The 11,818-nt window shown below is 43.1% G+C and overlaps 1 pseudogene; it reads right to left on the reverse strand.

Annotated features, from left to right (window-relative positions):
• Window positions 1-558: 558 nt before the first annotated feature.
• Window positions 559-676, reverse strand: LOC124608142 (annotated as a pseudogene).
• Between the last annotated feature and the right edge of the window lie 11,142 nt (window positions 677-11,818).

Consider the following 11,818-nt stretch of genomic DNA (forward strand, 5'->3'; position numbering starts at 1 on the left):
GAAAGAGGACCTCCGTATTCCTTTAATGCGTCGAAAGAAACAGTTTTATGCGTAAAGCCCTGCTGACATTTTCCAGACTCATATTGACTGTCTGCAACCGTGATGCACACTGATGCTTGTGTTCCAGCTCTTCGTCGCCGTACCAGTACCGGCGTCTAATGACAGGTGATGACACAAACACTGCTAACAACTGAAATCCTGCAGCACACCCTCTGAACATCATTCCTATGAAGTTGGGCACCTATATGGTAAATACACTGACGAAAAAAAATCGCAACACCAAAAAATAATGAATATAGAGTAAGTTGTCTACGCAACACATTTAAGTGGTTAACAGTGCAAGATCACAGGTTAACGTAAGCGCGAGGAAAAAAGAAAACTCCTCCCGAACAGGCCATGGAGGCCCAACGGTACCGACCGGCCGCCGTGACAGCCCATAGGCACCACTGGATGCGGATGTGGAGGGGCATGTGGTCATCATACCGCTCTCCCCAGAACCGTTACTTATCAGTCAAGTAGCTCCTCAGTTTGCCTCACAAGGGCTGAGTGCACTCCGCTTGCCAACAGCGCTCGGCAGACAGGATGGTCACCCATGCAAGTGCTGGCCCAGCCCGACAGCGCTTAACTTCGGTGATCTGACGGGAACCAGTGCTACCACTGCGGCAAGGCCGTTGGCCGTTGGCAAATGTGAAATGCTGCTTCATTAGGAACCGGAGTAACCGCCAGAATGTTGAACGCAAACATGCATGCATTATGTTGTACAAGTGCTGGATGTCAGTTTGTGGGATGGAGTTTTTAACGAAATCGTCGAAATTTCGTTAAAGAAGAATAATAAATTTTATCTTTTGCTTTTAAGTTAATTTTCTTTCGTGCGAACTTTGTTGTAGAACCACTCTCTTATTTTCGTGTGGTAATAAAAATTTTTACTTTCTTAAGAATTACGTACATTTAAAGAAAAAATAATATTTACGTGAACTCATATGAACTGGTTAAGAATATTAGGTTGAGAATTGAGTCCTTTAAATCTTTCGGCCTTGGCATACACTTTCCAGATGCAGTGGGTTTTTTGTTAAATATTTTTACTGAATTTTATCCCGGCACTAGCCATAGAACACAAGATTAGCTCTACTAGCAGAAAATGTTTTAATTATTGCCAAGCCGACATTTATCACTGATTAAACCTACTTCACTATGCATTTGAGTTATTTTAAAGAACCAAACTGTTTAAATTTCAATGTTAACTAACATTAACTATCCGCCTACGAATGCACAAACGTATAATTAATTCAAATTTTATCAGCCACAGGATCACTGAAAAAGAAGAACAATTTCTTCATTCACTATTGATTTTTACGCATCTGTTCCCGATTTACGGGTTTGATAATTTTTTAAATGTGCCGCCTCTGCTATTGTTGGTCGCGGCACAGCCCAGCAACACCGCTAAAAAATGCTGAAAAATTCTTAAAGAAATTTTATAGATGACGTGGGCAAGCTAATTTACATAAATAATTCACACTTTTGATAAACTCTAATATATTTAGATCAAACAACAATACAACTCACATTAATTCGTAACGCATCGTCTAATGGCGGCTAAGTCCAGACAGAGACAAAAGATGTCTACACATTCGTAAAAAACTCTTTCACAGTGTCCTACCGCAATGACTTCTGAACAGAGAAGACCAAAGAATACATAATGCATTGTGCTTAAATAGTATTGCTGACTATTAACATTTCTTTGCAAATTAACGATATTATTCTCTTCTGGCAACATTTTATATCTCTGCTATCGCAAATACTGACACATTTTACAATCACATAATAAATACAGAAAAATTCCTATCCTAAATACAGAGAAATATTACAACAAAAAATATAAGGAGAATAACAAATGTCTTTTACACCACATTCAGTAATATTTTTGTTCAATAATTACGATATATACAACTTGCCCAGAGCGGCGTATATGGTACAAATAAACTCTTGTTCTTTAATAACGTGAGTTTGCCAGGGAACGTTACAAGTTCCATGCCTGTTGCACTTTTTCGGTCAATACAGTGACTGTTAATGAGGTTTGTGAATGACGATGGAGTTGTCGTCCGATAACGTCGCATATGTGCTCGACTGCAGACGGATCTGATAATCGAGCAGGCCAAGGCGACATGCCAGCACTCGATAGAGCATGCGGGGCTACATCAGCGGAACGTTGGCGAGCGGTATCCTGTTGGAAAAATTTCCGTGGAATGACTTTCATGAATGGAAGCACAACAGGTCGAATCACCCGACTGACGTGCAGACTTGCAGCCAGATTGCATCGGGTGGCCACGAGAGTGCTCCTGTTGTCATTCGAAATCGCGCCCCAGACCGTAACTCCAGGTGTAGGTCCAGTGTGTCTAGCGCGCAGTCACATGGTTTTAGACCCTCAACCGGCCTCCTTCTCCCAACACACGGCCATCCCTGGCACCGAGGCAGAACCAGCTTTCATTAGAAAACAGAACAGAAGTTCACACCGGCCTTCAATGATCTCTCTTTCGACACCACTGAAGACGGAAATGGCGGTGGTTTGGGGTCATGAAGTGGTCGCTACGTGGCGTCTGTCTTGACCATCGCTGCCAGCAATCATGTACAGTCGCTGCTACATTCCTGCCAAGACTTTCTGCAATATCGCAGAAGAAACATCCAGCTTCTCGTAAGTCTATTACACTCAGTGAGGTTTTGATAATGGTGTCGTTATCGCCTGAAAGGCATTCTTGACTAACACCGACTCTAACGCACACGACCGTTGTAGCATGTATTTAAAGGAAACCATAGTTGCATCCTTATAGTGTCCTTAATAGTTCACTCTTCTGCGACTGGAGCGAAATTTGAATAGACTTCATCTTTCAGATGTAGAAACACGCCTACCAATTTTAGTTGATGTTGGACAAATCCTTTTCGGTGTTGCGATCTTTTACCCGCCTACCAATTTTAGTTGATGTTGGTTGAACAAATCCTTTTTGGTGTTGCGATCTTTTACCGTCGTTGTAATTTTCCATCTATACTGGCACAAACAGGGAATGTTTAATTATAACGACTCTGATACAACTTGTGTAGCAGATAACTTCACATAAACGTTACTGTAGGTGTATAGCAAAATATTTAGCTGTCGTTTGTTTTCGTGAAGGAAATGTAATTAAAATAGAAAAGATGTAATCAGTAACATGTCACAGTGGAATAAACAAGCAGCGGTTTTAACCAGTCTGACCTCTGGGTACTCCGTTGATGAGATGTGGTTGCGCTACAATACTGCTTGTAACTGAAGCTGCTTTCTGTTGCGGAGTTGTAACCTTTGTTACTATTTTGATGCAGTTTACTTTAGGTATTTCCTACTATTCGTAAGTGGTTGTTATGGTGGATTTCTTGATTTTCGACTAACAGTAAAGTCATGACTAGCTTTCGTGTGCCTCTACACTCGTCAGTAGGAGAGTACTGTCGGTGTTGTGAATTGACACTTAGTCGATCAACTGATGAGGATATAAAATGAAAAATTACTTAAAAGAGTACTTTGTACACAGAATGCACAAGAAATGTTGGGAAATCAGACAGAGCGAGGTTTTAAATGACAGAAAAGGTTTGGAATGGTTCAACAGCCATGTTAGAAAGTTGCTGCGAAAGCAAAGAGTGATTCATCTTCGATTTAAGAGAAGGCAAAGCCTAGTTGACAATTAAAATCTGAATGAAAGCAAAATGAGTGTAAGGAGGGCAATGAGAGACGCCTTCACTGAGTTTGAAAGTAAAGTTTTGCTAAGCAACCTGATTAAACATCATGCTATATTTTAGTTTTATGTTAAACCAATAACCGGACCGAAACCATCTATTCATGCCGTCAGTGATCAAATGGCGCTGAAAAAGATACAAAGACAACTAATATTAGAACAGAGAAGTCCAGAATGTTGCATTTGATATCCTGAAATTGTTTCACTGATGAAGACCATATGGTTCCTCCTTTCAATTCACCGGACGAATGGCGAAACGGCAGATGATGAAGTAGGAAAATGCGATATAGAAAACTAATTGAAACTGCTTATTAGTGGAAAGACGACTGTACCTGATTAAATACCAGAGTGGTTCTGGAGATTTTATGCGAATGAATTTGCTGCCGTTCTAGCAGTTATATGTCGTAGGTCGCTGAAGCAAGAAAGAGTCCCTAGCGGCTGCGAAAGAAAAGAAAAGAAAAGCTGCGGGCCATTTCCGTTTTCAAGAAGGAACGTCGGATGGATAGACGTATTTACAAGAGTATACGAGTGTTTGTTGAAAAGTAATGCCTCCGAATTATGGGTGTGAAAACTGTTAAAGTTTTTCAAATAAAATAAACACCATTGACCTCCTACACCTTTATGATTCATTTCTACATATTTTCAGCTCCCTGTTACTAGAGGGCTCCAAATTGTGGGGTGTAAAATGGCAGTGTCTAAGCGTAGCTATGTCGGTAGATGACAAACAGCGTGTATAATCGAGTTTCGAATTCGAATTGTTCGTCTACACATGGAACACCGAAACTTCAGCATGACAGTGTCAGAGCACGCACGAGCGCTGCGCCATCTGCAACAATCCGACGCCTAGGGTTCACTGTCATCGGTCATCCTCCATATAGTCCCGACTTGGACGCAACCGATTTCCATCTGTTTCCCAAACATAAATGACACCTTCGGGGACTTCCCTTTGACAGAGATGAACCAGTGCAAGCAGATCGGAGGTTGTGACTCTGTCAACAAAATCGAACAGCCTGGTGACGGTATCAACAAACTGGTCTCTTGCCAGGCTGACTTTGTCGAGAAATAAATACGTAGAAATGAAGAACGAAAATGTAGGATGTTAATAACGTCTGTTTTATTTAAAAAAACTTCAAGAGTTCTCACATAAAAAATTTTGAGGCTTTACTTTTCAGCACGCCTTCGTACATCGCTGACGACCGCCCGTTGTAGAATTATGACCTTTTTGGAGAACGAAGTTCTCAACATGGATCCCATAAACAGAGATCTTGAGAAACGCTACTCTCTCTGTTCATCCATGATATCCACAGCGACGTGGACAAAGGCGCCCAGGTTGATGCTGTGTTCCTTGACTTGCGGAAAGCATTTGATATAGTCCCGCACAGACATTTAGTGAACAAAAGACGAGCTTCACGAGTATCGGACCAGATTTATAAGTGGATACACGATTTTCTTGCAGACAGAAACCAACATGTCTTTCTCAATCGAATCGAAATCGACAGTTTTAAAGTCAATTTCAATAGTATGCCAAGGAGTGTTACAGGGTCGCTACTGTTTACAATTGATATAAATGATCTAGTGGGTAAAGGTTAAGGCTCTGTGTGGCCGTTCAGGGATAACACTGTTGTAAACAGGAAGGTGGCAACGACGAAGACTATCGAAATACAGGGAAGCTACAGAGGATGGAAGTTTACTGCAGGGAGTGGAAGTTCCCCCTGAATGTAAATAAATGTACACAAACTGGCGATTACGCTATAGACTACAAACCACTGTTAGCAGTAACTACCATAAAATATCTAGGAAAAAATGACCACATACAGGTTGTCTAGCGAAGAAGTCCATAATTTCAAAACTAAATTTCCCGAAAACTAATATCGATAGACGAGTGCAACAAACTGTATGCACATTGTGAAAGGGTAAGAATTGTATACAGAAATTTCTAAATAGTTCTAAAAGCTGCTAACAGGTGGCGCTGTAATTGCAATACATACTATCGATAAATAGGGGCCCCTGCTCAGAGCGATCAGGAAAGCGCACCAGTGTACGCCACATGTCAATGGGTACCCCTCAGGGCTCTGCGCTGTCCCTTCTTCTTTTTAATATCTATGTCAATGACATGCCCGTCATCCGTCACTGCCATTTGGCGCAATACGCCGATGACACGGCGCTTTATACGACCGGCCGCAATCCTGATCAACTCATTGCTCGCCTCCAAAGGCAAGTGGACGCAACAATCACCTAGTGTCGCTCCAATAAAATGGCCCTCAATGCCGCCAGAGCCATGGCTGTGTATTTCAATAAACGGCGCCCTATACTCCGAAACAACATCTCAATCGGGGGCCTCCGGGTCCCATGGGCCCAAGCTAGCACTTCTCCAGCTGAGATCTGAATTTAGATACCAAGCTACGGCTGTATCACTCCGTTGTCCTACCCTCACTAGCGTATGGTTCCTCTGCGTGGGCCACGATTAGTAGGTCGCGGATGCTGACGCTCTAGCGCCTACAGAATAAAGTTCTCAGGTGGAGTCTTCACGCCCCTCCGTTCACCAGGATTGTCACTCTGCCTGAGGAGACAAATACAGCCCTTCTCAAGCCGACCATTCACCGTAAGGCTCGCCAACTAAAGAGTAAAGTGAACGCCCTCCGTGACACGGTCGATGGACTCCAAACCATCGGCACCACAGTTCCACGGCGCTGGCACCGACACCCCGTTCCGCTCACCATCCTGGAGGACTCGGATTCGGGCTATGACTGACGGTAGGCCCAATACGACCACGGTTTTCTGTCCATTTTCGTACAGTCACTAGCAGTGGCCTGTTCTCGTCCAGCCACTTTTTTTTCTTTTTTTTTTTTTTTACCATAGAGTTGGCGCATTACTGCACCCCTCCTCTGTACTTACACTGTCGGAGGGTGGCACGGAACTTAAAGTTCCACCTCCACACCTTCAAGGTGCTATGCTCAGCTGTTATTCAGCTGTTGCTTTGAGTCTCCTCTCACTTGTCCACCGAGACAGTTGGACCGGATCTGAACCGGTGACGCTGCGTATTAGTAAACTGCCACAAAAAAAAGAGCGATTAGTTCCATCGTTGAAACGTGAAAGGAAGTTAGCATGAAGGATGAGGTTGAAACCATGCATTCTTTTGTATAACTTGTTTAACGTGTTTTTCTGGTGCTGGAATAGCACAAGTTAGAACACAGTCCTACCGCAGCCCAGGCAACCTGTAGTTACCTCTGAAAATGTCGTCACGATTTCTCGAATTATTCAGCAAAATCCAAGGACGTCTGTCCGAAAAATTGCAGCAGAGACTGGTCTGAAACGTTCCAGTATGCAAAAATCAATGAGACAGAGCCTACACACGTTTCTATTCGAAATCCAATACCAAGCCCTATCGGTATGACCTGTGTGACAGTGGACTGACTTTGGGAACCAAATTCTCACACTGCTTGATAATGAAGGATTTGATGTTGGCTGCATCTAGTTTACAGAATAGAATTGAGAATAAACAAACTGGTGATTTTGAGGTTCCGCAAAATCCCCATTTGTGTGAAGCGAGAACATTGTATTCTCCCAAAGTTACTGTTTGGGCTGCGATGTGCAGCAAAGGCATTTTTGGTCATTTTTCATACGAGAAACGATGAAAGTTATGTTGCTGTTTTGGAGCAATTTGTCACCACGTCGCACCGAAAAGGTGTTTCGCTTTCTTGATAAATACTTCAGGAAAAGCGTCATTGCGTTGGTTTATTGCAAATTTATTTGTTCAGGGATAGAATGATCTCCATATTAGCTCGCTTTGACTTCTTGTGACTGCTTTTAGGTGGGGCACGTTGAAAGACACAATCTACCGGAACCGTCCCACCACGCTGGGCAAACTTAAACCAGCGATCTGTGTTGTATATGGACCATTTCCGTTGATTCATGACAGGATTCGATGGCAAATTTCACTGTTCGTTCGCGTCACCTCGCCGGCCGGAGTGACCGAGCGGTTCTAGGCGCTACAGTCTGGAACCGCGCGGCCGCTACGGTCGCAGGTTCGAATCCTGCCTCGGGCATGGATGTGTGTGATGTCCTTAGATTAGTTACCTTTAAGTAGTTCTAAGTTCTAGGGGACTGATGACCTCAGCAGTTAAGTCCCATAGTGCTCAGAGCCATTTGAACCATTTTTTTTCGCGTCACCTCCGTACGGCAAGTGGTGAACATTTCCAAAGCACTGTGATGTGATTGCAAAAATTGCTTGCAGAGGACGAGTTTAGTTAGTACGAACTGCATAGCATACAGCGCCATTTGCTAGCAGCTTTTAGAATTATTTAAATACTTCTGTATAACTTCTGCATAAAACTCTCGTGGCTTCACTTATCTATCAATCTTCGCTGGATACACTGTACAAATAGTGGTAAAAGTATATGCCAGATTGAGATTCGTCGTGAGAATCCTATGGTAATTCATTCGCGAAAGAGGTGTTTTACAAAACACTTATTCGACTGATTCTTGAGTACCAGTCATCAGTCTGGGACCGTTACCACATAGGTACGGTAGAGCGTGGGATCGTTTTCTCAGCGCGAAGGATTAGCGGAGAAGTTCAACAAACTCGTGTCAGACGCTGAAAAACACGAACTTTGCATCACGGCCGTGTTTACTATTCAAATTCCGAGAGAGTACGTTCTGGAAAGAGTTGCGTAATATTGTATTCCCTCGTACATACGTCTCCCGAAATTACAATGAGAAAATGAGAGAAATTAGAACTTGTTCTCCATATGGGATTTTGGCGTGTGTGTGTGTGTGTGTGTGTGTGTGTGTGTGTGTGTGTGTGTGTGTGCGCGCGCGCAGGGGGAGGGGGAGAGGAGGAGGGGTGAGATAGGTGTAGGTTTAGAAGCAAAAGACAACCTGCAACGAACCTTCGTTTGAATTTTTCTTCGGCAGAACTGATTTCGAGCGTCTAACTCTCATATTACCTCTGTCTGTTGTTTGTGTTGGAAGACAAATTAAACAAAACGTGATAAGTTTTTATACCTCTGGTCGCAGAGAACCGAACCTGGCAGCAGTAGTTCGCAGTGCCATCCTTTAGCTGTTCTCGAGATTTACGCCCGTGAAAGCGAGAGGCACGCAGAGCTGCTAATTTGCACGGCTGCCGTCTGCTTCTTTTTCTCTCTCAGATGCCACCGCCACCAAGGCGCGTGCCCGCTGACCCGTGTAACTGGAAGGCTTTTGCAGGGTCAGCATAGGGCAGTCCGGCGCACGGCGCGAACGCTGCGTATAGCTCGGCCAAGTGAGGCGTTGACTCGAAGAACAGCGGCCATTATGGACCTACTTGGTGCGAGGTACTTTCGTCATTCTTACAGAATCTTTCTCCTAGGTAGAAAGAGACTCTTATGGTTTCGATGGTTTTGTTTCGTTCTTAGTCGGCAAGAATCTCCATATACATGGTGAATTCCCCGAATATATGCGTGCCTTTTTACAGTGAGTGATTCACAAAATCCAAACGAGGTTTTCTGAAAATTATAAATGGGCACGTAGTTGTGCTATATAGACAGTATTCTCAAGATTTACATCAACAGATACAATGTAGCGAGTTATGTTGTTCTGAATGAAACAGCATTGAAAACACGAGTGTAGTGATATAAAGGTTGTTAATTTTAACATTGAAACTTTTTGTGAAAATATACGAAAAGAGGACTACAATTAAAAGGCGTGGCGGCCGCATTCGGATGTTGCGGAGTAAACAGTGCCAAATGGGGCTCTCTTACCAGGCTCCACAGTTCTTTCATGCCTTTCAACTGCTTATGTGTTTCCTCAAAAGCTGTACACTTAAACACGAGTAAATATACACATTTAAAATAGTGTTCCTTTGCCCTTTCTGATAAACGAGAAGTTAGCATACTCTATCGAGCAAAAATATTACGATGGCTGCCCACTGTGGGACTGTATGCTGCCTGGTGGAGTTGAGGGCACGTGACACTTTATGGTAAGTTCCGGCTGATTCAGAAAGAAGGAACAGGTTTCAGTCGTTTATTAAAGACAAATAATGAAAGACAGAAACACATTGCGCATGTCAGTAGTTAGAGGAAAGTTCAAGTTTCTGACACTGCTGCACTGCTGTTTGTAATAACGTGGCGACTGCACCACCAGAGAAGTCATTTTGCACGAAGTTAATCCATTGTTCAAGTGCAACATGCATTGCGGAGTCTAGTCAGCAAGAAGTCGCCTCTGGACAGGCATATTTATGACTGGCATACAAAATTTTTGGAAATTGGTTGCATACGCAAGGGGAAGACCACGCAAGTCTGGTGAAAATGTCGAGCGTATCCGAGACGCGTTCACACGGAGCCCTCGGAGGTCAGCAAGATGGGAAGACAAGGAACTTCCAACTTCCTCAACAACGGTTGGTGTGTTCCGAAACGACGTCTCCATATGAAGCTTTACAAGTTGCAGTTACTACAGCAATTGCGTTCGGGGAGCACAACGCAAGATACGAATTTTGCATTTCATTTCGCCAGGATACATCAAAATACATTTCTTCCGAGCAATTTATCTTTTCGGACGAATCCACGTTTCAGCTACTGGGTTACATAAAACGCCGCAATTTCAGAATTTACGAGTCTCAAAATCCTGGTGCCGTCGTCGAACATGAAAGAGACTCATCGAAACTACACGTGTTTTGTGCTGTTCCGGTTCATAAAGTTTATGGGCGGAGGTAACTGTTACAGGAATGTCATTCCTGGATGTGCTGCTATATCAGTTGTTTCCTTAACTTCACGAAGATTCCAATAATTTAATTTTTATGCTTGATGGCACCCAGCCTCACTCTGACGTTGAGGTGCGGCGTTATCGTAACAGCACCAACTCACAACGTTGGTTTGAACGAGGTGAACAACAAGATCTCGTTCAGTGTTTTTGGTCTCCCGGATCATCAGGAGGGGGGGGGGGGGGCGGTACGTAAAAGACAGTGTCTTTGGCCCGCTTATAGCAGTTACTCTTCAAGAGCTGAGAATCTAATTGTTGAAGCTGCCGATTCAATAAACAGATAACTGTTGATTCGTGAGTGGAATGAGATGGACTGTCATTTCGATGTTACTCGAGCAACGCATGGTCCTTGTTGTGTTGAGTGTATGGTCTGGGCGAACATATAACTTTGAACCTTCCTCTATGTACTCACATGCCATATGTGTCTATCTTTCATAGTTTGTCTGTAATAAACAACTGAAATCTGTTCTTTTTCAATCATCCCGTATATGACTGGAGCAAAGCCGAATGGGAAATCAGTCTAGAAACGGTTCTTTTTTTTCTGGTTTTATGTGGCCGGCCACGAATTTCTCTCCTGTGCCAACCTCTTCATCTCAGAGTAGCAATTGCAACATACGTTCTCAATTGTTTGCTGGGTATATTCCAAACCCCTTGTCGATTCTCCTGAGAACATCATATTCCTTACCTTATCAGTCCACCTAATTTTCAACATTCGTCTGTAGCACCACATCTCAAAGGCTTCGATTCTCTTCTTTTCTGGTTTTCCCACAGTCCATGTTTCATTACCAACCAATGCTGTGCTCCGAAAACAGATTCTCAGAAATTTCTTTCTCAAACTAAGGACTATGATACTAGGAGACTCCTTTTGGCCAGGAAATCCATTTTTGCCAGTTCCTGCTTTTGATGTCCTCCTTGCTCCGACCGTTATGGGTCATTTTGCTGCCTAGGTAGCAGAATTCCTTAACTTCATTTACTTCGTGATCACCAATCCTTATATTACGTTCCTTGCTATTCTCATTTCTGCTACTTCTCACTACTTTCGTCTTTCTATGATTCCGTTCAACAGCTACTGTAATTCTTCTTCACTTTCACCGAGGATAGCAATGTCATCAGCGAATCATATCATTGATATCCTTTCAGTTTGAATTTTAATTCCATTCTGAAACCTTTCTTTTATTTCCGTAATTGTTTTTTCGATGTGTAGATTGAACAGTAGGGGCGACCACTCTTATTATTCCCTCTTGTTCTTGTACATATTGTATATTACCCGTCTCCCCCTATATTTTATCCCTATTTTTCTCAGAATTTCGAACATCTGTCATCTTTTT

Source organism: Schistocerca americana, chromosome 3 (assembly GCF_021461395.2).
Source record: "Schistocerca americana isolate TAMUIC-IGC-003095 chromosome 3, iqSchAmer2.1, whole genome shotgun sequence".
Classification (NCBI taxonomy): domain Eukaryota; kingdom Metazoa; phylum Arthropoda; class Insecta; order Orthoptera; family Acrididae; genus Schistocerca; species Schistocerca americana.